General features: G+C 47.9%; 1 protein-coding gene across 5 annotated transcripts in view; it reads right to left on the bottom strand.

Annotated features, from left to right (window-relative positions):
* The window catches only part of LOC119174539 (SAM and SH3 domain-containing protein 1), a 347,279-nt gene that overhangs the window by 29,106 nt on the left and 294,034 nt on the right, over positions 1 to 24,139 (bottom strand). The gene's annotated exons all lie outside the window — the stretch shown is intronic.

Here is a 24,139-nt window from a genome sequence, read left to right as displayed (position 1 = left end):
GTTTAAGCAGCACCGCACGTGCACTCTGGTATTTCTCCTTTTGTTTTTTTTTTTTCCGTGACGCGCACTTTTCGAAGGCGCGCACTTTGAACGCGCACCACACATCACATACGCCCCCCTTTTATTCAAGTTTTTTTTTTTTTAGAAAAAAAAAAACTGCCGATGAGTGCGCGTTCTGCACTACGTCACAATTAAACCACATATTTGCACCACGCAGTTCAACACATCACCGGGCTACAGTTCGCTACATCGTCCAAATGTCCACACTTAAACTTTAGATTCACCCAATTGCATTTAAAAGTTCTGAAACCCGGAATAAACCTTTTTACTACAAAATCGACTATGGACAAAGCTACTTGTGTCCGCATCTAAAAGTCGAAGTCCAGAAAGAGCTACCGGTTTTCTAACCCTACACTCAGGTTATCGCGTCCCAAACCAGACGCACTGCCCTTCTCGCACGTTTCGAAAGTAACTGTGGCAAACATGCTTTTATGCACTTTCGCTGAAACGCGTGTCTGCGCCCCCGCCGGCCACATGAACGCTTACCGGTCACAGAGGAACAGGGCGCGGTCTCGAGCCGTCGGCGTCGACACGAAACGCACTGAGACACGAATGTCCAAATGCCACAATCTCTCACACAAATGCTTTCTTTTAATTCACCATCTAATGAACACAAGCTCGGGGTGCCCTCAGCAAGCCCAAACGCTCCGACAAGCGTGTGAGGTTCCTGGATTCTTGAGAAGGGATGCCGTTGTGCTCGGTCATTATACAGCTCATCTTGAGTGGACTTAATTATAGGTTCAAAACCAATCACGTTCTCAGGTTCAAGACCCTGTCTGGCATTCTCCATACCTACTATCGAGCCCACCTCCGATTCGATACTGTTTATTTTGAAGAGTGCTTCAGCACTCCCATCGTGTTTTCTCGGACAAATAGCAGTTACGCTATCCTGTGAACTAGAATCCCCTCTCTCTCTGAGTGAGATATACGTATGGTCTAGGACCATTGACGTGGTGCCTGCTGCTACCTCTGTCGGTACAAAACAATCAGTGGCCACTATATCAGAGCCTTCATGGCATTCGCTGCCATCTTCCCAATGACGTTCTAGCGCTCCTTCCATGGAGCTATTGAGAGGTAGCCCTACCCCTTCCCGAAATGTGCTCGGCCTCTGAGACGTTCTGATACACACCTCATTCTGAATGGAACTTCTTCGTTCCCTGCTATCGAAGCTTTGCTCCACAACATTTTCCACAGCTTCTAGGTCGCCCATATCCAGGCGCTCTTCTTCATAGGTGCTTGGCCTCTCAGAGGTCCCCAAGCAGCTAACGGAAGTAATATGTTCCCAGCCAGAGAAGCTTTCCGTCGCTTCAACAAACTCCTCATGACTCCTGCCTTCTTGGCTGTCCACCTCTCTGCCTTCCTCTATCTGAGCTTCTCGCTCCGAAGTAAGGCTGTCGCGAGGCTCGAGGCCAACCTTGCAGGAATCGACTTCCCTCCAGCAAACGCTGCTATCGGAGCAAACATTCACCGCTTGCTCGACCTTCTGCATCGCCAGCTGCCCCCTTTTCGCCATCGCAAGCTCGAGTCGCCGCTCGAGGTCCACCCTCTCTAATTGGAGCTGCTGCTTCAGTATGCGTGTCTGACGCTCTAGCAACACTTTATTTTCACGCGTTACGCGCTCTAGCTCCTCCTTCTTAGCTCTAAGCACCAATTCAAGCTTTTCCTTCGCCGCCTTTCGTTCTGCAGCCCGTTGCTCACGCTCCCTCTCCATCCGCTCCTCGTACCATACTCTAAACTCCGCTCCCGTCAGTCCCATTTTATCCGCCAACTCAATTAACTCCCACGTGTTCGTCATCGTGTTAACCGCGTCAAAAAAATCTACTGGAAAAACAAACGACTTTGTCCTGTCGCTGCGGACGCCAATTTGTGATGCAGGTTCTTTGGAGCGGATTTGTTTTTCTCCCGGGCTGAGCCTCAGAGAGTTTTGTTAATAAGGACAAAGCCGTTCGGTTTCCAAGAAACACACAAAAAGTTTAATTGAAAAGTAAAAAGGCAAAGATTCCTCACAAAACAAAACACTTAATAAACAGTTGACTGGACATGACGAAACACATCTGTAAACACCCAACAAGAACGTTCAAAGTCAGTAACTAAACCTAACGTTCGAAAGGGGCTGAGTGATGGGAGTAGCGCAAGAGTATCGGTGCAGTCTCACCCACAAGTTGGTTTTCGACGGTGATGAGAAACCGGAACGCCGTGACTCCTGCGTCAATGCGTGGGCTGGACGAGGACGAGGGAACGCTGGCTGCTGGCGACACGTCGAAAAGCCCTACCAAATCGTGATGGTTTCGGCTTGAGGAGCGTGGACACGTCGGAGACGGGAGAACGCAGGCTGGTGGCGACGCGTCCGGGAACTAGGGTCGACCTAGTCAAGCAGCTGGGCGCACAGCTCGGGCCCGGAGCCCGACGGCTGTAGCTCGCCTGCCGGAACCAAAGTCCGCAGGCCCTGGAAAGGAGTTCAGGACCGGATGGCCACGGTCCTTTGGAGCGGGAACCCGACAGCAGGAGGCCCCGGCCGGTGGAAGTCCTGTAGGCTCGGGTCCGGAACCCAACGGCCCATCTTCAGCGCCCGGTCCGGTGACGACCTTCCGCTTGCACTGCCTGCCTCGAATTCCCCTTGCTCTGGTCTCCCCAGGCTCCTGCTTCAGCTCTGGCCCACTTGTCTCGTTCTCATTGGAGATACTCCTGTTTCGTGGTGTCAAGCCATTGGGCCTTGAAATCTCCGTGTTCGCTGCCCATTGGATGTTTTACCTTTTGTTTACTTCACGTCCTGCCACGCATCCTCGTGCTTGACGCTCTTTAACGTCGTCATTCTTGTTTAAGCAGCACCGCACGTGCACTCTGGTATTTCTCCTTTTGTTTTTTTTTTTTCCGTGACGCGCACTTTTCGAAGGCGCGCACTTTGAACGCGCACCACACATCACAGCGCTATACCACGGCGAAAGGATCCCGCGTTGCTCTAATTCTAACGACCACTGTACACACTGTGCCAATGCAACGTTGTACACACTGTGCCAATGCAACAGAAAAGACGGAAGTGAAAGTACAAGTCTAACGCCAGAACCCTCGGTTCTTTATGACGCTTTACAGTTTACTGTTTCAGTTCGGCAGATGTCAACACCGCTACGTGACTGATAGGTACGCTGCACTCTAAAAAAACTATGGCTCTTTTGTACATGCAAGAGTCACAAGCGTAGCTCTCTCTTTAGAGAGGCACGTTGACTCTATTTAGAGATTCACGCACACTCTTTGGGAGGGTCGTGACACGAAGACTTTCCAGAAGAGAGTCATTGACTGATATGTGAGGTTTAACGCCCCAAAACCACCATATGATTATGAGAGACGCCGTATAGCGCAGGGCTCCGGAAATTTCGACCATCGGGGGTTCTTTAACGTGCACTCAAATCTGAGCACACGGGCCTACAGCATTTTCGCCTCCATCGGAAATGCAGCCACCGCCGCCTCCAAGATTTGATCCCACGGCATGCGGTTCAGCAGCCGAGTACCTTCGCCAATAGATTACCACAGCGGGGATTCCAGAAGAGTATCAAAATGACTTTTGAGAGTGTCACACGTGTGACTCTCACACGTATAAAATAATTATCAAATGAACGTTCTCTTTCTCTTTCCCCTTAGAATATGTAGTGAGGAGTCCAGATCAACTTCGGCCTCCTAAGGTGCTCTTAAATAAGTACAAAGCTGTTCTTCCATCTCGCTTTTATCGAAATACGGCTGTCAAGGCCGGGAGTCAAACTTGCGTTCTCCATATCCAAGCAGCGTGACACATTTTACTCGCCAAGCTACCACAAAGGCGTAATCGGTCGCACCATATACTGAGCACCGAATCTAATTTGAGAGCGCTATAAATTTGTCGAAGTTTTTTCCTTCATTTCAAAATAAGCACTTCACATGAGCCTCGAGTGTGGCGAATTATACACCGCAATCACGGTGTTTCTTCGGGCCTAATAAGCAACGCTGTGCTACAAGAGGCACGCACGCGAGCTTGCGTTCTAAGCTCAGGCTTTCAAGCGACGAGCAAGCCTAAGAAAAAAACAGGGGGGGGGGGGGGGAGTTTCGCACTTTATCTATAGTGATGCCGAGCCTGAACGAAGTGCCGAGCCGGGCAGCCTTCTTTATTTCTCTCCACTTTTCTCTTTATTTCTTCTCTTTCTTTTTCTTTATTATGTTTTTCCTCATTACTATCTATTTCTATTTTCTTCCCATTTCTCGCTTGCTTCTCTTTTTTTTTCTCCTATTAATGTGCCTAGTTTTCCATGCATTACGACAAGTAACCACGAAATACAACAGTATACGACAGCTCGGCCTCTTAAAAGACTCCGCGTTTAATGAAGCCATCAAGGCACTCAAAGAGCAAGATGACGAAGACTGCTCCTTGGCTTGCGCCAAGGAGGACTTGGCTTGCGCGTAGTGAGCGCGTAGTCCACGCGCTCACTACGCGCTACAGATGGGTGCGCTATGCCAAGATGCCATGCCAAGCCACAAGAAAGGACGACTGCGCACGACAGCCCGGGCCCCTAAGTCACTCCGCAGTGAAAACAAAACTAAACGAAAAAGCACCAGCACCACAGCGCAATTTTCATTCCGTATTTGCAAGGCAGAACCACAATGCCAAAAAATGGCGCGCTTCCCTGTCTCATCAGAGAGACAGGGAGAAAAAGGGCTTTTGCATGAAAAGACGAGACGCACGGACGGCCCATTGTCAGAGATAAGTGCCTCTGCTGCCCCTGCTGCGGCGCAATAACCGATGACACAAGGGAGCTAAGAAAAAAAAATGTAATAAATAAAAACGGGCGCTGCGTTCAACCAGGAAGTCGCGGGGAGGTCAGTTCCGCACAGGTCCGCTTTCAATTCGGATAGTCTAGTTTACGAAACAACAAGAAGGATGATACACGCCGGAAATAGCAACGGGGAAAGTTAGCAACCTGCGTGCTGTGGGTATACGCTCGGAACTCGGCCTGGGCCGCACGCGAATGCAAGGCAGGGGAAGACACAGATGAATGGTGCTGCATAGCATTGCATTGCAGAAGGCCGTCCGCAGTACAAGAGCGCCACCGCAGGAATGTGTTTGGTAAGCAGCCGCAACGAATTTGCTGCACGAAGGCACACTGGCGTGATTGCTGGCGAGAGCCGACATCTTCCCGCGAGAGCACAAGTTCCGACGAAGCACACAGTCGGCGACAGCCTTTAGGTATCACAGAACGGTAATAACAGCAATTGTTTGGATTTAACGTCAAAAACACGTTACAAATGTGAGACATACCTTAGCTTAGGAAATTTCGAACACCTGGGATTCTTTAACGTGCACCTCAATGTAAGTACACGGATCATCTAGCTTCCATCAAAATGCACGACTTGCGGGTCGTGATCATAACCAATCGAGATCCTACACGACTGTGGTAGATAGGGATCAGACAAAAAGAACGAATAGAACTAATTAAGGAATTAAGCAATTGATAGAGGTTAGGTTTAGCAACTGCATTTATTTCGCTAGCAATTACATGGACACTCTCGGCTGGATTTTGCCACCGGCGTCGGCGTCATTCACCGTGTATGTATCTATATATATGTATGAAAACGCAAGGAAGAAAAATAATCCAGAGGAAGACGCCTTCGCGCGGAATCGAACGTCCGACCTCATGTTTGTGAGTGCGAGGTGTTAGCCACTGAGCCACGAATGAGCTTATTTTTTCTTTACGTCGAAACGGCAATCTATATCTACCACTAACCGCTAGCGATGGCCACCTCGGGAACTCCATCGTGTTTTCAGCGTTACCAGCGAGATGGCGCAATGAGCGCGCGTCGCCAGATCGCGACGACGCGGCGGCGGCTGCGCGCTCTCGTCTCCTACGCGTACTTTGCCCCGTAGAGGGAGGGGGGTCGTGCGCACGCACGCGCGCTTATCTCGGGTGGGGACAATCGCACGCCTTGGGCTTTCACCTGAACAATTTTGTTGTAGTTACCGGGAGCACAAGGTTCACTGCCCTCGCTGCACAGTCTCCGTTTGCGAAAAGGGCGCGCTTTTCAGACGCAGCGAAGCAACAAGTGAGACGTTATTTGCGTTCATTTCTACCTGTTAGTACGTTTCGATCTGGTTGCCATTCTACCCGTATCCTTGTTGCTATCACATTTATTGCTTCGCCTTTGCGGCAATGTTGTGACATTTATTTATTAATTTAAACAGTCTGAGTTTCTCGCCCATGCCATTCAATGGCCTTTCAGGGCTCTTTAACGCGTAGGCTTGTCTGCCATAGTTGTTCGTCGTAGCCACCCCTAGTACGCGAAGTTTTCACTAGATGGCGCTCGAATCGTTCTAGATGTTTGACAGGCAGGAAGACGGACGGGCGGACAGACGCTTAGACCCCCTTATCATCATTCACTCCGTGGATATGCTCCTATTGATTTTTTTTTTCATTTCGCTGCTAGAGAAATGCCACCTCTGGGATTGATTGATATGTGGGGTTTAATGTCCCAAAACCACCATGATTATGAGAGACGCTGTAGTGGAGGGCTCCGGAAATTTTCACCACCTGAGGTTCTTTAACGAGCGCCCAAGTCTCAGCACACGGGCCTACACCATTTCCGCCTCTATCGGAAATGCAGCCGCCGCAGCCGTGATTCGATTCCGCGACCTGCGGGTCAGCAGCCGAGTACCTTAGCCACTAGACCACCGCGGCGGGGCTGCCACCTCTGGGAATCGAACCAGCATACCCATGCAGAGCAGCGTTACGCCGTTGCAGTTAAGCCAACACAGCGGGTGATGTGACGTATATATGAGTGTGAGAAACGTTGTATATCTTCCCTCTCTTTCTTGCCTTCATTTTAGGGGCTAATCTCCGAGGGGGCTAGGCTTGTCCGGCGTCCGTCAACGTATCAGCGCCCACAATCGTACCAACACCTGCTACAAAGCTGTAAAAAAAAAAAAAACTTCGCCGTCAGTCTGTCTACACATTCGTGCATTCAGGCGTGCGTGCGAGCGTCCAGGCGAGCATACAGTACATCTGTCTGTCCATCCGTTCACCTGTTTATTCATGCGTCTGTCCATCATCCATCTGTCCGTCCACATGTCCGTCCATCTTTTATACTAGGAGGCGACTTACACGAACATGTTATGTACCTTATAGGGCCTAGCTTTGTGCACTCATCATCATTCACTTCTTGGACACGAGCGGATTATTATTTCAACGCTGTTTCTCTTCGCAAATGACGTCACGCAATACCCATCTATAGGTTCACCAGCCGACCTTTCTCAACTGCTAGGACTGCACGCGCTCTAGATACAGGGACTCCCCTGTTGTATATATTACGAGTGTGAGCTATATACACGGTCGACCACGGGGCGTCTCGGTGAAGGTAGTTGACATTTATTGGACGACCTGTGCTATACAAGCACATTCACCTTCAAGAGCAGCTGTCGCTTTCTTATCGGCCGCCGCATATCTGTTTGTCGTCAGGGAGCGCCAACGTAAACGCACCATCAATCATCGTCACCGCGTTTCGGCGACAACACAGGAGTCGCCGAATCATCGTGGCACTTGCCTCCCGATCAAGAAACCCGGGATTTGAGAGAAACTTGAAACTTACTTTACAAAAAACTGGCTTTCACCTCCTTCACTATGTACGATCTTGCACGATGCTGCGACGTGCTTTGGCTAAATGATTACGAACAACCATGCCGTGACGCGATCATTTTGCAACACACACACACACACACACACACACACACACACACACACACACACACACACACACACACACACACACACACACACACACACACATGTGCGCGCGCGCGCACGTAGACGAAAAGTTTAACGACCATTCACGTATGTTAGTGCGTGTTTATATGTGCGCCTGCGTAGTACATACTTAGGCAAAGTCGAACAATTTCGGGACGAGGAACGCTTCAACCCTACCCACCTCCCTTATTTTGACTATGCCAGTGTCCAGAAGTGCCATCGATTTCCCTATTTTACACTTCAAGAAACACAAAGAGAAAAGCTACACGGGCTTACACTCAACGTAGGTCGTCAAAATTTTATCTTTTTCTATTTTGCCCGAATTCAGCTGTAATACGTTTGATTACTAGAAGAACGAACAGTTAGACTTGCAGCCCCTACGCTCTAGAATTTCGTACGCGGGCACGCGAAGGTGACGCCAAGAATTTTCGAGTGTCTGCTCGTGTTAAACCTGCGAAGAAGTGCAGCCGCGAGGAAGGCGCGTACAAGGTGCGAACATAGCGCATAGTCGACACTGTGTATTGTAGGCATTGCGTAATGCAAACATCGCCTAGTGTACACATCGTGTATTCTTTGTATATTGTTCACTCGTATATTCTTCACTTGTTTTGTAAAATCACGTACTATATAATGATTGCAATTTCGCTGCGAAATAGATTTTTTTTTGTACCATCCCCAGGTCGCCATGTCACCAACATTACTAAACCTCCGGAGATCCAAGAAGAAAACATGTGTACAGACAGAGAAGACGCTTTCTAGCTCGCAGTTATTACGTTTTCGACCCGCATATTATCACCCTCCAGTCCACGAGCCGAAATTGCACACGAGTTGGAGTCAAAATACCATCTCCATCTGCGTGTACATTTCATTATTATTCTTTTTTTACCAGCCCAACAATAGGAGACACACCGCTCCCAAATAACAATGGACCCTCGGGTAATGTGAGCAGCTGCGACCGCATCTGCGGCGCTCCTGACGACACGCAGCACCCGAGAAAAACCGCGTCGGCGGCGACAACGAATCGCTCACGCAACCGCGAAGGTATTTGGATGCCTTGGAAGAGTCATCACGTGAGACCTGGACGCCAACGTCCGCTGCCGGGCGGCTGGAGACCACGCGACGCCCGAAGGCACCTGACTTTTAGGGGCGAAGCTCCTTAGGGCGTGGGCTGTGCGTCCCCTGTAGCCTGTATGTAGCCACCTCTACTCTAGTTTAGTTCTTGCAGTGTTCACTAGATGGCGGTACCGTCCCCTGTATGTAGCCACCTCTCGTTTAGTTCTTGTAGTGTTTACTAGATGGTGGTACTTGTAGCTGATGATGAAAAGATGCAAGATGTTATCAACTAGAAAGCGGTACTTGTAGTTGATGAAAGACGCGAGATCTTATAAAATAGGAATGAGGTCACATATGGCGCGTGTCATTGGTTGAAGGCAATCGTTCGATTTAGTGCGGCGACGTACGCTAGGGGGAGCGATGTAATAAAATCGTGTGGGCAAAATGTACAGAGGATTCATGGTTTACCAGGTTTACCTCCGCAGCTTCGCCCACTCATCATCATTCACTTCGTGGATATGGCGGAATTTTTTTCTGGCTTGCATAGCGAAGAGCAGGAATCACCGAAGTGGAAAGAAACAAACACGGCCGCAGAGGTATCATCACAAGCATCGTGCTCATCTTCAACAAGTAAAATTGTATCACAGTAAGAATGAGGAAAGAAATCGCTACGGCGATGTATGATTTTCATTAGCAACAACGGCAGCTGCAGGTCGAAGGCCTCCTCTTCCAATTATCTTCAATTCACCGTCCTCTGGGCGGGTTGACTGCAGCTTATGCCTGCGAATTTCTTAATTCCGTAACTACACATTACCCTATGTCATTCCTCGGCTGCCTTCCAATCCGATTGCGGGACAGAAACAGCGAAATTCGAGAATATCGACATGATCAAAAACAATCTCCGCAATCGTGTTTGGAGGTTTCCACTGTATTCTCAGAGACCAAAATCAAAACAATGACACACCTACTCTCGCGTATTATTTTTTTTAACGTTTGCGGAACAGAAAATGTCATGAGGGAGGTAGCGGCGACTATATATACGATAGGTTCTTCACATCGTATAGCTTCGGACAGCCGTGATACAGGCAGAGACGACGCCGGTGGCTCGGACGACAAACACGACGAGATTCGTGCATGAATCCGACGTGCGACAGCAGTATAGCGTCGCGCTCTTGTCCGGCGAATCGTCAGAGCGATATAGGCGTGGCGACTCAAAGAAGGAAATGAGAGAAAAATGGTGACGACTGTTGGGCTCCCGAGGGTTTTTTGTCTATAACGTTCCGCGATTATGACTATAGGACTGTCGCTCACTCGACGCTGGTTTTGAAGCACCGTGTGCAGCTGCGCGTGGATTCTTCGCTATCTGACTCACCGCGGACAACGATCGCTCTATAGCGGAAGCGCATGTGAACATAACCGCCGCTGCTCATCTCGCATTGAACGCTTTTGCTCGACGAGTATAGTCTTGATGGGCCCATTATGCGGCAATCACGTTATAGCTCACTTCGAGCGCGACTGCACAGAAGCGTATAGACTAAGCCCTCCGAGAAAAGAACTGTTTTCCTTTCGAAAGCTCCAGATATGACGAACGTACCACCAAACTTCTCAGTGCTTCTACAGCTAGTCTCTTATACAGTACGCAGCAAAGTAGGGCAATATAGAAACACTTCGATTATGTAGCAAGTTGAGTGACCTGAAGCTAAATATTTTCTTAGAAGGAGGTAATGAGAGTAATATAGAAAGAGGAATCAGAAGAAGAGCAAAGTTAAGCTAACACTGGGCGGGATTTACTTGAGAACCAAGGGATAAGAGCACGAAAGAAAGAAACAAGGAACGAGGAGGAAGGTTGGTATGGTTTACGCACGTCTGACATGGTACTTCAGGTGGGCGTGGTAAAAAATTAATTGACAAGCACAGGGCCCACGTCGTACGAAAAACGTGACGCTTCGACAACCTTTCGAGAACACTGCAGCGTCTCTAAAGATAGCTCGAAAGTGTTTTCGTTGCTTAAAAAAACATAGGAATTTGTTTGGTTGTCCGTGGACCGAGAACGTGACATTCACATCGACACATGATTGTCTTCGCTAAATTATTAGTTTGGAGAGTGCAGACAAGTAAATGCACAAGTATATGGAAGGGAGACCGGACAACACGCCGCACGATCGAGGTTTCCTATATGCGATTAATAACTGTGTTTTTTTTTATTCGAAGCAACTTGACTAAGTGGCACGCGTGAATTCCTTTGCGTAAGTGCATAAAAGAGGTCTTTTTTTTCCTTCATAAAATGTGCACACGATGCAAGAACTTTTCCATGAACAGCACGCATGATTCATTTACAGAGCAAAGCCTAGCCCAACATCAAGGTTAGTACAAAGAGAGCAGAGTACGCTATAGAGTTCAGAGCAATGTTTTCTAGCTGCTGCTACAACAGCACATGTGCCGCCGTGACGATGAACAAAGCGCGACATCGTCGAACAAAAAAGAAAAAAAAAGGGAACGAAGAAAGAAAGCGTCAGCGTAGGCCGCGGTGGATCCGGCGAAACCGGCGCCAAGGCCGACGTTGCCAGCGTAGCGTGGAAACCACGAGCGGTGCTTGATGCTTCAAACTACACAACGTCGGGAAAGTTCGCTCGAACGCCTTTGGTCGGTGATGCGACGTTCCCGTGCATGAGCGATGCACCGGTGCGACTTGAACAAATCAAATGCAGGAAAGACTGATCGACTAACTGGTGGTGACCGGGGTGGTTAATGATTAGAATCAAAACCCGCGGGGCTGTAAGGGGTGGGCGCCTCGCAGAGTTGGTGGGTTGCTTTCGAAAATAATTTTGTCGGCCATATTACTTAAAAAACAATAACGCTCATAAAATCGCCGCTCTCTCCTTCTTGAGACCTTCGTATTCACTCAGAAATCAGAAATCCCTTTGACGAAGTCAGTGGCGTCCGATATTTTGTTAGTTAAATTGAAGGCACTCGCAACACTTTGCGAATAGAGTGAACCAATTAGTGTTGCCCGCCACGAGCTTGCAGTGTTGAGTCAATGCAACAGGTAGGTTTGGTTAGAACATAGGCGCTGCCTCGATTGATTGATTGATTTGTGGGGTTTAACGTCCCAAAACCACCATTTGATTATGAGAGACGCCGTAGTGGAGGGCTCCGGAAATTTCGACCACCTGGGGTTCCTTAACGTGCACCCAAATCTGAGTACACGGGCCTACAACATTTCCGCCTCCATCGGAAATGCAGCCGCCGCAGCCGGGAATCGAACCCGCGACCTGCGGTTCAGCAGCCGAGTACCTTAGCCACTAGACCACCGCGGCGGGGCATAGGCGCTGCCTCGAACCGACATGACGATGCACTGCCTACAGCGTAAAATACTAGAAAGTGCCCAATTTCACGTGATAATGTAACAGGATTTGTGAAGAAAAAAAAAATAGAAATAGAGCTTCAAGAACGAAAAACAAGGCATAAAATGCTCTTTCTGTATCCTCCCCTTTTTCTTTCTAAAGTTTTTTTCTTTGCTTTACACTGCACCGTGTTACCTTGTTCTGGCAACATTGCGTGAATTTATTTCTCGACGTGTAATTAAGAAAACTACTTCAGGTGTATCTCTAGCCACACCCAAGAAACAGGATTGAATCGGGGAGACCTATGGAGTTCCCGAGTTCGTTACTTCGCGGTTGTTGCCGCGTTCTGCTCGACGAACACATCGCATCGAGAAGCAAACAACGTTTCGCTGGAACAGAACTTTCGTAAGATCGATATTCGCTAAGCCGAGGTTCGACTGCATACATAAGCGAAGACATCCGGCAAGGCGGGCTCGTATTTGCCCCTTCTTCCCTACCACGAGCAAATGCGAAGCAACCGAGACACCTCCGAATGCAAGCGCCGCTTTGATGATTCCCGCGTGATACGATCGACTGATCGGATGTCTCGAACGAAATGCGATGCCCCAAATATGGGCATCGGAAACGCGCGTTCCACGCCGATGCGAAACGGCGCGCTTCGTAGTGCCGGAATTAATGCAACTCAAATATATACGCTTGTCTTCATGCAGCGACGCGGCATAGCGGCACTGCAAATGCATGCGACAAATGAGAATGAAGACAGCTTTCCGGCGGTACCGGCAAGGACCGCCTTCGAGCTGAATCTATACAGCCCGCCCAAAACCGCAGCTGAAGTTTTTTTTTTCTTCCTAAATAAGCGCGTGCTCACTTCTACGTGTGCAATCTGGAGAGTCATGTTTCGGAATGCGAATGCGACAAATCACGTATCTATACCGAACATTTGTTTTGTTGTTGTTGTTTTTCTACTGAAGTGTCAGCCGCTCTAAACAGCGGTAAGAAAATCTGAACGTTTGAAGAGTGTTGCGTGAAAATAGCAAAGAGGACAGTAGATGGCAAAGCGCAACCGATAACGCATATCATAACAATATTTTCTCTATTATTTTGACTCCATTCAAATGTGACCATCGAACGCGCGACCTTTGGGTCAGCGGCCGAGCATCAACACAGTGGACAATGACGCATGTGACGATGGTCAAGGCGATGAATGCAAGAAATGCGACATCGAACTCTAATAGTTACGAGCTGGATGACACATGGCAACCAAGAGATCAGTGAGAAAGTCCTTCGTCCTAATGGGTGGGTGGATGAATTAAATAATTTTATTAAAGGTCAACAGGTCGTCTTGAAGATGGCGTCATTATAATGATGAGCATGCAACCACGACGGCAGATTGGCGAATACAGTGCATACAGTTGCAAATATGACATTTTTTTTCAGGGAGGAGATGTCTCGCGCATTAGGCTTTCGACTTGTTACAAAATACGAGAAGTCCGGAGAGCTTTGATATCGTGCAATGAAATGAAGGACACAGCCACCGGTTCAGAAGTGGCCCACGCTGGAACCATATGGCATGTGGTTCTTTTGGAAGACAAAAATAAAACAAAAACAAAAAAACAAAGCGACGAAAGCAGTAAGGGCAGCGCAAGCATGCTCGCTGGGCACGAAGAACGGAAACCGCGGGAACACAAGCGGCAGCAGCTGCCGCAGCGACGGAGCAACGGAGCTCGAGAAAGTGCGTGTGTGGGGGACGGGGAGGGGGGTGCTTGTACCGGGTGGCCCCGGGCTTTCTTTCCGGCTGATCCCTTCCTTCATCTGGCGTCACGTAGCCGCCGGTAACCCTTTCTCGTCGCCGCGGCGACTTCCTTTATAGCAGCAGCAGCAGCAGCAGCAGCAGCAGCAGCAGCGCCGGCGGAGGTCGTCCGATCAGAAAGAAACCACAACCACAGCAGCAACACACGCAACAAAGCACGTGCGCCTAGAAAGAGGGAAAGGGGAGGGGGCGAGAGACAATGGCAAAGAGAAAGGAAAGACAGAAAGAAAGTGAAAGCGGAGAGATAGAGGCGACTCTTCCTCTTCTGTTTTTCCGCCCGAGCAGCGCTTCGGCCACACACTCCTTTCTCTTCTGAGAATTCTGCAGAGGCGACGACGGCGACGACCCGATCTCACTTTTCCGTGCAGGAATGCGATCCGTGAGCCTCCATAAAGGCATGCATGCAGGCAGGCAGGCAAGGGCGCTCACGTAACTGTGTTGTCTCCCGAGAAGCGACGCTAACAGTGCTACCTTTCTCTCAACAAGACCTCTCTTTCGTAGGTCGGTCGGCGGCCAAAACTCGCACTGCGCGGAGTTCGCGATGGGTAAACGAGGAGAAAAACAACGAGAGCGGCGTAAACCCTCCCCCCTTCCCCTTGCTTCCCCCGAACAGTAATAAAGAAATGTTACTTCTTTAAGAGAGGAAAGCGAAACCGAAAAAACATGACAGGCTAATGTAGAAACGGATGAAACCGCAGAAATAGCAAGCAAATACAATTAGATCGGGCACGCAATGCCGGCCAAGAAAAAAGAAAGAAGCGGAAAGTGCGAGCTTACTTTTTAAAATGCAAGAAGAACGAAAGGCGACACGTTGTTACGCGACTCGAAAATAGCTTCGTCACGCTTAATTTGATCCGGCAGGGAAAAAGAAAGCAGTCGACTCATAATAGGACTTCTTGGACCTTCCTCGGATCTTCTCCCGCTGCGCGTGCACATGCGATACGTCATTTTTGTAATCTCAGTGCACCAAAACATTCCCAGGAATGACGCCATATAAATGGGTATTCTGATAAACGTAAATGGTAAACGTTCGTAGGGGTCGGTTGCGATATAGGATACGATTACGAGTGAACTGGTTTCGATCGACGGAGAAGGTACAAGCAGCACTCATGGGATCTTTGTCTACGTTCTTTGCCATACGTTTCACGCGCAATACAGTATATATGTCGTAGCATGCGAGTCGTAACGGAACGCACACCAAAAAAACGAAAAATAGAAAAAAGGGTATTTTTGAGCTGAACGAAAACTTAATTGAAACGCTAGTTATTATTTCGTTCCGCAGTAAAAACCGAAGTTTATTCTATCATTTTACCGTTCGCTAAAAAAAAAAACAACAAAAAAACTTGGCAATCCGTTAACTGCCGTGGTCATGCTACGCGCGAGCAGAGAGAGAGAGAGAGAGAAATAATTTACTTACAGAAAGGCAGAGAGGTAAGCCTGAGCTACAGCTTGCTCTGGCCTACTACTCTACACTGGGGAAGGCTCACTGGGAGTGAAAGAGTGATGAATAATGATGGTAAGGTAGGGAGATGAGATAATGGTCTTGCTAGGCTGGGGTAACTCTACTACGTGAGCAACAATGCATATCTCCGTATACAGTAATGGCGCGTACCCCACGCAAGAATTCCAAAGGAAAGATGGTTTGAAACTGGGCAAAAAAACGATAACTGTGGCCACTAGGAATGTTTATATTAACGCAAACGGACCTTGTGAGCCTATCACGCTGGTCAGCGTGGAGAGGGCATTCCCGGGCGCTGAAGTTTGTTTTATGGGAACAGCGGTCTCCCACGAGACCACTGTTCGTCATCGAGAGTACCCTCGATGACATGCTGGTTCTGATGTCTATCTCCCTTTTTTGACACGAAGCTTTGAGTCTGCTCGAAAAAAAAATATATTCACTTTTGAAAAAATAAATATTATGAATTAAAAAGTGTAACGGCCCCCTCTAGTTGGTGGGAATTCGTTGTAGTTACTTGAGCTCCTCTAAAAAACGTGGGAAGGGCGTGTTTTACCCTTTCCCAATTGAAGAGGGACGTTCGCTATCCTTACCTCATAACTCGAACTAAAAACCTTTACGAATTGTTACGACGCATTTTTTTTACTTCTTTTTCGGAACTGAAACAGAACGGAAGTTTTTGCGACTGAACGCAACTAAAACCAAAACGAAAAAAAAAAAATTCGTCCCGACACCCTGTGTCATAGCACGGTATGGTACGCAGTATAATATACTCACAGCACGGTATATATATAGCGCGTACATGCAGCATGAAATGACCAACGTTTCGATGAGCTTAACCACGTACGCCAACTATCTAGCCGTAAGCTCAATTTATGCCGGAAAATATTTAAGGCATTGAAGGGGAATTCTCTGTTTTTCTCGAGTGACAGTGGCACTGTACACGGGCCGTACAGCGCACATGTGCAACCGGCGCGCAGCATGAAATCTGACGTCATTCTAACCTATGAGCACAAGTTGTTGCTTCTTGTTACGACGAATTGTATAGCCGCTATGAAATGGAGGGCGAGACACTTACATGATAGGGTGATTTCGAAAACAGAGGGACGAAAGTACTGTTTAGGAATGCGATCCGAAGGGCATTATAAAAAAATAAGTACAGAAAGGGTAATCAGCTTTTGAGTTTGTGCGTATGCGTAAAATGTATATGCGCTACATCCCGAATTGCCAACTGGGGCGCGTGCAGCCATGTATATGCCCCCAATGCGCCTTGCACGCAATGTGAAAGCTGCGGATTCGTTCCACACGGGCAGCAAGTTAATTTGCTGATGAGTTCAATATTTGGGGGGGGGGGGGGGGGCCTCATTACTACAACACTTGAAATAAAGCAACAAATAACGCTACTGGGTTCGTTATTTTTTATCTCCGAGGTACCGGGTCCATGTAGTGTTCGGTTATAGTACACTTTGTGTCTGCTACACATTACGGTATACCGCAAGGTGAATCGACCATGTATGCTTAACCGAATAAACATGCAAATTTCGCGAAGCCCTTTGAATGATTGTTCTAAAACTTTGAGGCATAACTTGGGAAGCGAGAACACCGTGCACATTCTCAGTCTCAGTTACGTTGCTTTCCTGTTCTAATTTTTTTCCCTCTACGCTATCCAACTTGTTCGAGCCTGGTATACTCTCGGCGCGTTTTTTTTTTAATTCGTATGGTAGCACACACGACCACGACCTTCAATGATAGAGGCGGACAAAAGACAAGGAGGTTAACCAAGGCACATGCCCCGTTGGCTACCCTGTATTGTAAAAGGTAGCATAACGATGAGAGAGAGGGAGAGAAAGAGGAAATCAGTAAATGCCCCGACGCAAGTGCAGCGGTGGCACTGTACGAAAGTCAAAAGCATTCCCATCGGTACTTAGTGCTCAAAAAGCAAAAGTGTTTTAACTGCATTGTGAGCCGACGAGCTATACAAACGGTGGCTCCAGGGGATACATAGGCGAGCTTTAGAACAGCGCAACCCGGAGCTTAGCGTTTCCGTTGCTCATGCGTGATATGCTCGCGTTTTGCGGGCTCCCGTTTAGCGACGAACACCAACACTACGCCACGGACGCCCGCAAGATATGCTTACGGTATTCTAAAGCTCTCTGTAGTCAACCGAAGAGAATGCACGGGTTCGGCTATGCAGAGATCTACAACCGAAAGACGGTATATAGAAAGGGAGTTTACGCGACGAAGCGATGAAGGAGCATCTTCGTAAACGATGCGAGTACGTACTCTCCAGGCCAGAACGACCGTGTCTTCGTCTTCGAGCCGAACCAACTTGGGTTTGCTGCGCATGGCACGCAGGCTACGACGTCGCGGGCTGAGCATCTCGAAGGCTCCCATGCACGGCACACACGTTCGCACGGCACGCAACGCGGAGAACCAGCCACTGCGCGCACATGCACGACTGCACTTCGTGGTATAGAAAAATTTAAAAGAAAAAAAAATGCTCGACGTATCATCAGCAGGAGGCACACCGAAGAATGTCGACAGGGCACGGCTGTCGGGCATACCTGCCGCAATTTCCTCCTGGACGCATATGCCTCGAAAAAAAAAAAAAAACGGGTCGATAACAACAAGTGTAGTTAACAATAACAATAAAAAGCAATTGCAGCTGGTGAAGGACGGCCCGAAGCGCCCTCTTGTTTCAGCACTACGTCACATAACAAAAATTATATTTCTACGAAGCCGACAGACAACGAAATTTAAGGAATGTGTGAGAATAACGTGTTTTATGCAATTGAAATACATAAAAAAAGATGAAGTGAAGATAAATGAATGCAAAAAAAAAAAAGAAAATACATACTCTCACCAGCGTCACATCGCTTTTTCATTTCTTTTTTATTGCGGCATTCGCTAGGAACCAGTTATGAAAAAAAAAATAAAACGCCTAATTTACTTGTGCGTTCGGCAATAATGAGCTTTCAATCAATTTAAACTATTGTTTGAGTGCGTGGGCGTGCTCGCTTTCGTGCGTGTGTGTAGTAGGCGTATGGATGTGCGTGCGTGAGTCTCAGTGAGCAGGTGTTAGGCGCGCGACGTGAGGACCTCGGCAAATAACGTAAAGCGACTTTCAGTACTCTCGCTCGTTTTTCCCGCCGGGGGCCGCTCCGGTCGGTCCCGCACAGCTGTACAGCCAAGGGTTCTAGCGCAGTGCCTCAAAACCGCAAGTGACGCGCGTCGCACATGCGCAGCAACAAGAGAGAGCGAACGTCTGCTGCTGTACACTGACGACACAGCAGTTGCCGGCAAGAGAGGCATTCCTCACCGTCGTTGCACCGGGATGCGGTAACGGAGCAGAGAAAAAGATGCGCGCACGTATACGAAGAGCAAACGCTGCACGCAACTGTACGCGACCCCTCCTTCACTCGGACTCGGCGGCGAGCGAATTCGGGTGAGAAGAGACGCGATTGTTGCATTCCCTGTTCTTCTGACGACCGAGAGCGCGCGGATTGCACGTTCGACGCGACACAGCCACGGCCGGAAGCTAAGACGTCTTTCTTCGCTTCGAAAGCAGCGTTTCCCTCGTGAGTAATTTTAAAAGAACACCAAGGAGAACGGCAATTCCATTCCACCACTTTTTATGCAGTAACTTAGTCTTTCAGAACTTGAAATAGTTAACACGTCTGTTTCAGCGAGAGGATGTCTGGTAAGCGAGAAAAAACACGCGCAAAAATAAAATACTCATGGCGACGCTGCGTCAAGGTTCCCGCACCAAGTCGCTCACGGCGTGACGTCACACAACTTTATGACTGCTATAGGGGCTCCATATATTTTTTAATCGGTGAAATCGGGTTACACGGTGTTCTCAGGCAGTGAGGCACTTGACATTTCCAAGTTTAAGGAGTCTTGGTTCAGCTAGTGTTGACGAAACACGAAAAAGAGTCTTTCAAATTTAAATTACTGTGAAGCGAGAGGGGCTCTCGGAGCTCTAGACTGAAAGCCCCCCTCCCCCAATTCACAATAATTTAAATAAAATGTTTCTCTCTCTGTATCTCTCTCAAATTGTCATAGCGGCTCAAAGGTGTTGGGACTACGGAGCGAATGAAATTGAGACGCTGAAACATGCCGTTGCGAAAGGAAGAAGCACTCAGTTATGAAACTGACTTACGGCGTAGTCTTAAATGTGCACTTGCGATAACCTGAATAGAGAGCATTGATGTTACAGAGCAAAAATGAAGCCCAATTTCTGTTCACTATTAGTTTATCCCGCTCAAACGTCGGTGCATGCTGAAAAGCCGGGATCGAATCCGCAACCTTCGGCGTCAGGAGTTGAGCGCCTGTAGAACTGAGGTGTACGGCTACCATTACTTCCGTCAAAACACTCAAAATAATAAACAATGAAAGAAAGAAACGGCCATAGAAGCAGCAAGAGCGTGACGTTGATGCTTACGACTTTTACCCTGTTCCATACAATGGTGCCACAGATCAGCCTCCAATTAGCGAGTTTAACAGAAGCGGAACTCAATTCTCTGCGGTTTTGACGAGCCATGGCACGAGGTAGGTACTGGAACGCAAGAAAATCTGATGCACTCGCAGCGTCTTTTGTACCCAACCACCGTCTCAACCGCAGCTGCGCTGACGCGCACAAAAGCCGGCAATACAGTCGCAATACTGGAAACGTTCGCCGCGAACGCTCGTTCGTTTATCGAAGCGCACTGAAAAAAAAAAAAAAAAAGGTCACGCGACAAACGTGAAAGTCGGTTGAAACCGCGCCTTCAACCCTCTCACATGTCGCCTCCTCAAAACCGCCTGTGTTAATTTCATTCCGACGCAATGGCAAGATTATCAGGAATGCAGGTTATCACTTTTAAAGTCGGTTGTTATCACTTCCCCATATTTTACCCCCTCCTTCCCTCCCATTGGTCACGTTTAGTAACAGGCTAAAGGGGGTTAGTCGGTTCACATTTGCAATCAAGTGTGACAGAGCGTGACTAAAATTAGAACACGTCAGAACAAACATAAAGCTTCCCTGGTGAAGTTTTTTCGTTCTGTTCTCACGCTATAACTATCGCCATGTCATACCGCCGTAACTATCGTCATGTCATATCATGTCATATCGTCATGTCATAAGCGAGAGGTTACAAATGACAAGAGATACACAATTATGTGTACGCAAAAACAAAACAAAACAAAAGATAAGAGAAAGCCCAAAAGGATGCGCCGAAGGACGAAACAACATGTGCAAGGAAAAGCAAACAAATTTATCATTCGGATCACGATATGATAATCGCTCAGAACGTCATTCGAACCCTTTCCACCTACATTTCTCTCAGCCTGCTCAAACGCACATAAAAGGCAGAAAGATTGCGCAAGTGCTTGCAATAGAAGCACGACATTGAAGCATACGCATTAAAAGTCCACTTGCCGCATACCGTCATCGGTCGCTTAGTTTACACGAAGCATGGTGTCAAGAAACACTGACGCAACAATATTGCGCCTTTTTTTATTTGCATGGGGTAGCTTAATTATGACCCAATGATCACGGCTGGAAACCTCGTTTGCGTGAGGGCACGACGGTTATTTATTTAGGTAAGTTTTTAAATCACCCAGTCCTTAGTTTTAGTTTTAAAGAGCACCGAGCTAGGCGGGAGCCGTTCTGGGCGGGGCAAGGTAAACACAGCTGGTCACGTGACCACGCAAAACTGTGACGTGGCGCCGCACTGACAGCCATCACACGCGCAGCCGCAGGCACGGAGGAGGAATTCAAAAATAGCGCAAGCGAAAGGCGCGTGCCAGCAACCAGTCAACCCAAACTCGTGACGTATATTTGTTTACATTGCCCCTGCATTGATGTCGGCGTCGTGAAGGGCACCACATCTCGCTCATTCACGCGTTATGAATTTGATTTTTAAATAAGCTCTGGGCTATATTTTCTCTTAATATTCCATAGATGCAGTGATTGTCTCCACATAAATGTGTCTTGCCTTCGTAAATTTGTGTCAGTGCTCCTTTAAAACAAGGTGTGCGCTGTACCACAAAAAAGTATGGCACCTTAGCACCAAAAAGTATAGGAGGGAGAATTTCGCTATTTCGCGCTAGGCGACTACAGTGTTGGTCAGTACATACACGACTGGCCCAACGGAGAGTACTTGTCTGACGACTATAGCCCAACAGCGAGTAACTTCTCTGACACGGTGCTCATTACTGAATGGATCCTCGTGTGCGTCGCGCGTTGCGAGACTAGTGTACAACCTCTGAAATTTAGCAAGTGTACGCAAAACCCCACGTAAATTCCTTTACTTTCTCTCTCTCTCTCTTTTTGCGAATTCCACGTTCCGTGAATTTTCGTGGCCGGCCGTACACGCTTCTGTGCGTATTCATTTTTTTTCTTAAAGTGCAGTCTGTTGAATATGAGAGAAACATAACATTAAATCTAGGAAAGATCGACCATTTCTGGTCGTTTTTTTTTTACTTAAACTGGCATCACAAAGTACACGAGTCTCTTTAACGTTAACCCTCTCCACAAAACCGCGACCACTGCAGCAGGGATCGAATCCACGACCTTTGGGTCAGCTACCAAACACCTTAAACATCACGGCGGCGGACTATTGGAGTCATTCTAGGAATAAAATTCCATCGCCCAGGTCTGCGAGAAGAATTACACAGAACGACGGCTTGTAAAGCTAGTATCACACGTGAGTTTGAAGAGCAAAAAATCCACATGTTTCACTGTCTTGACCGGAAGGCCACCGCCCATAGACGATAAAATCCTACAGATCCACCGTTTCTGGGGAGGAGTTAACTTCCGACCAGGAAGCATACACACACACAAAAAAAAAGGGGGGGGGGTGGGACATCGACGGAAATACGCAAGTAGCAGAAGGAAGAGGACGTTTCATTGATGGAAAACAAAACCGCCACGTTCTGCCGCGTTTGTACGTAAAATCCGGAAATCGGTAAATCTGATTTCCGCTACACGCAGCAACACGTAACAATGACGGCTACACTGTAAAGAAGAAAAAAAGGTAACTCCCTCTGTCGAATTACGTAACTCCGAAACAGACGCCTCACTCCACAACGCTACACAGCTGGAGAACAGGCGTCCGTACACGTCTACCTGGCATGCACAAACAGTAGCGGATACTAAAACTTCTAATACAAAAACAATTACTAAATCTTTTAATCTCCAAACCACCACATCCTTTTGAGAAAAGTAGTAGTAGGCTCCAGAGGGCCTAGACAATTTATTTCTTCTTTTAATGAAGGCGGGACCATCTTCCATCCATGTTCGAGCATTCCCATGTGCAGTGCATGTATATATACACATGCAAAATTAAGAAACTACGGGAGGGGTAGTGGGGGCAAACCGCGACACTCCCACCTCTCCGCCCTCTTTGACTATGCCAATAGCGACTCCGGATTATGTCTGACTGCCTGGATCTTTTTACACTGCACCTGAATCCAAGTACAGAGGGGCGCCTTTTTTGCATTTCACTTCCGCAGGAACACATCGTCGTAGCCCGGAACCAAACACGTGCACGAGCTCAACCGAACAAAACGTTACCTAGTTCGACACAATTAAAGTTAGACACAAGTAGTATTCGAAGTACTTGAAATCTCGAATACAGCGCAAAAGCAACACGGACAAAACAAAAATGGGAGGACACACCACATCGAAGTCCGCGCCGTTCTCGCGCTGTCTTCAACATGTCCAAGTACCATTACCAACTAACCAGCCATCACTTCTTCGAACACGCGAAGGTTGCTGGTTTACAGCAGTAAAATGGGTGATTAATGCATTACTTTAGTTCTACCAAATTAGGGTCAACAGATTACACAGCAGTTAAACAAATAATTTTCCGTGCGCTTTGTTTGCGAATGGATTTCAGAAGCTTTGTCTATCGTAACGCAAACTTATAAGCGTATGACTGTGCACACGTTTGCATATCATTAGTTATTCGGTAACAGCAAACTCGCACAAGAACAAAATCATGCAATACTGTGACATTAAGACTCCAATAATCTTGCACGACAACGTGAACCGCAGTAAACACGGCGAATGTAACAACGGCAACACACCCTGCGCGCTGATCGGGACACACCGGATAGGCGTTGCGGCGAAGCGGCGCTAACGTAACGGAAGGGAACGCTCGGCGATAACGCAAGAGGAAGCGAACTGGCGCCATCGCCCTGACACCGAAGGTGTGTACAGTTCCGAGCTGCGGTTTCGCCGTCACTGGAAAAAAGGTGACAGCTCCCTTCGGGCACTAGCTTCGGTGACAGACAGCAGACAATGGGGGGCATCGCCCTTTAAAATGCAGCATCCTTCTAAGCATTTCTTGGTTTCGGTTTACCGTAGTACAAAAAAAAAAAAAGCACAGAACCACGCTCTAGAGAGGCAAAAATAATGGCAAGAGACTTAGCTTCTTCCGTTTGTGCCATCAAAAGATTGACAGCATGATTAGCGCAAGATATACGTTCATGAAAATTTAAATCATCCTCTCAAACTTTTTTAGAAACATCGGATTAGTGCCAAAGGGCCCGGATGAAAAGGTTATAACACCGGGAGACTCCAATATCAAGATGTTCTAATGTGAAAATACCGTGTTTTCAATATAACCTTCACGGCTCTTACACGGCAGCTCTCTCATGTGACACCATGGCA

The sequence above is a fragment of the Rhipicephalus microplus genome, chromosome 5 (assembly GCF_043290135.1).
Source record: "Rhipicephalus microplus isolate Deutch F79 chromosome 5, USDA_Rmic, whole genome shotgun sequence".
In the NCBI taxonomy this organism is placed as follows: domain Eukaryota; kingdom Metazoa; phylum Arthropoda; class Arachnida; order Ixodida; family Ixodidae; genus Rhipicephalus; species Rhipicephalus microplus.
The sequence above is the reverse complement of the archived record's forward strand: the minus strand, read 5'-3'. Positions and strand labels throughout refer to the sequence as shown.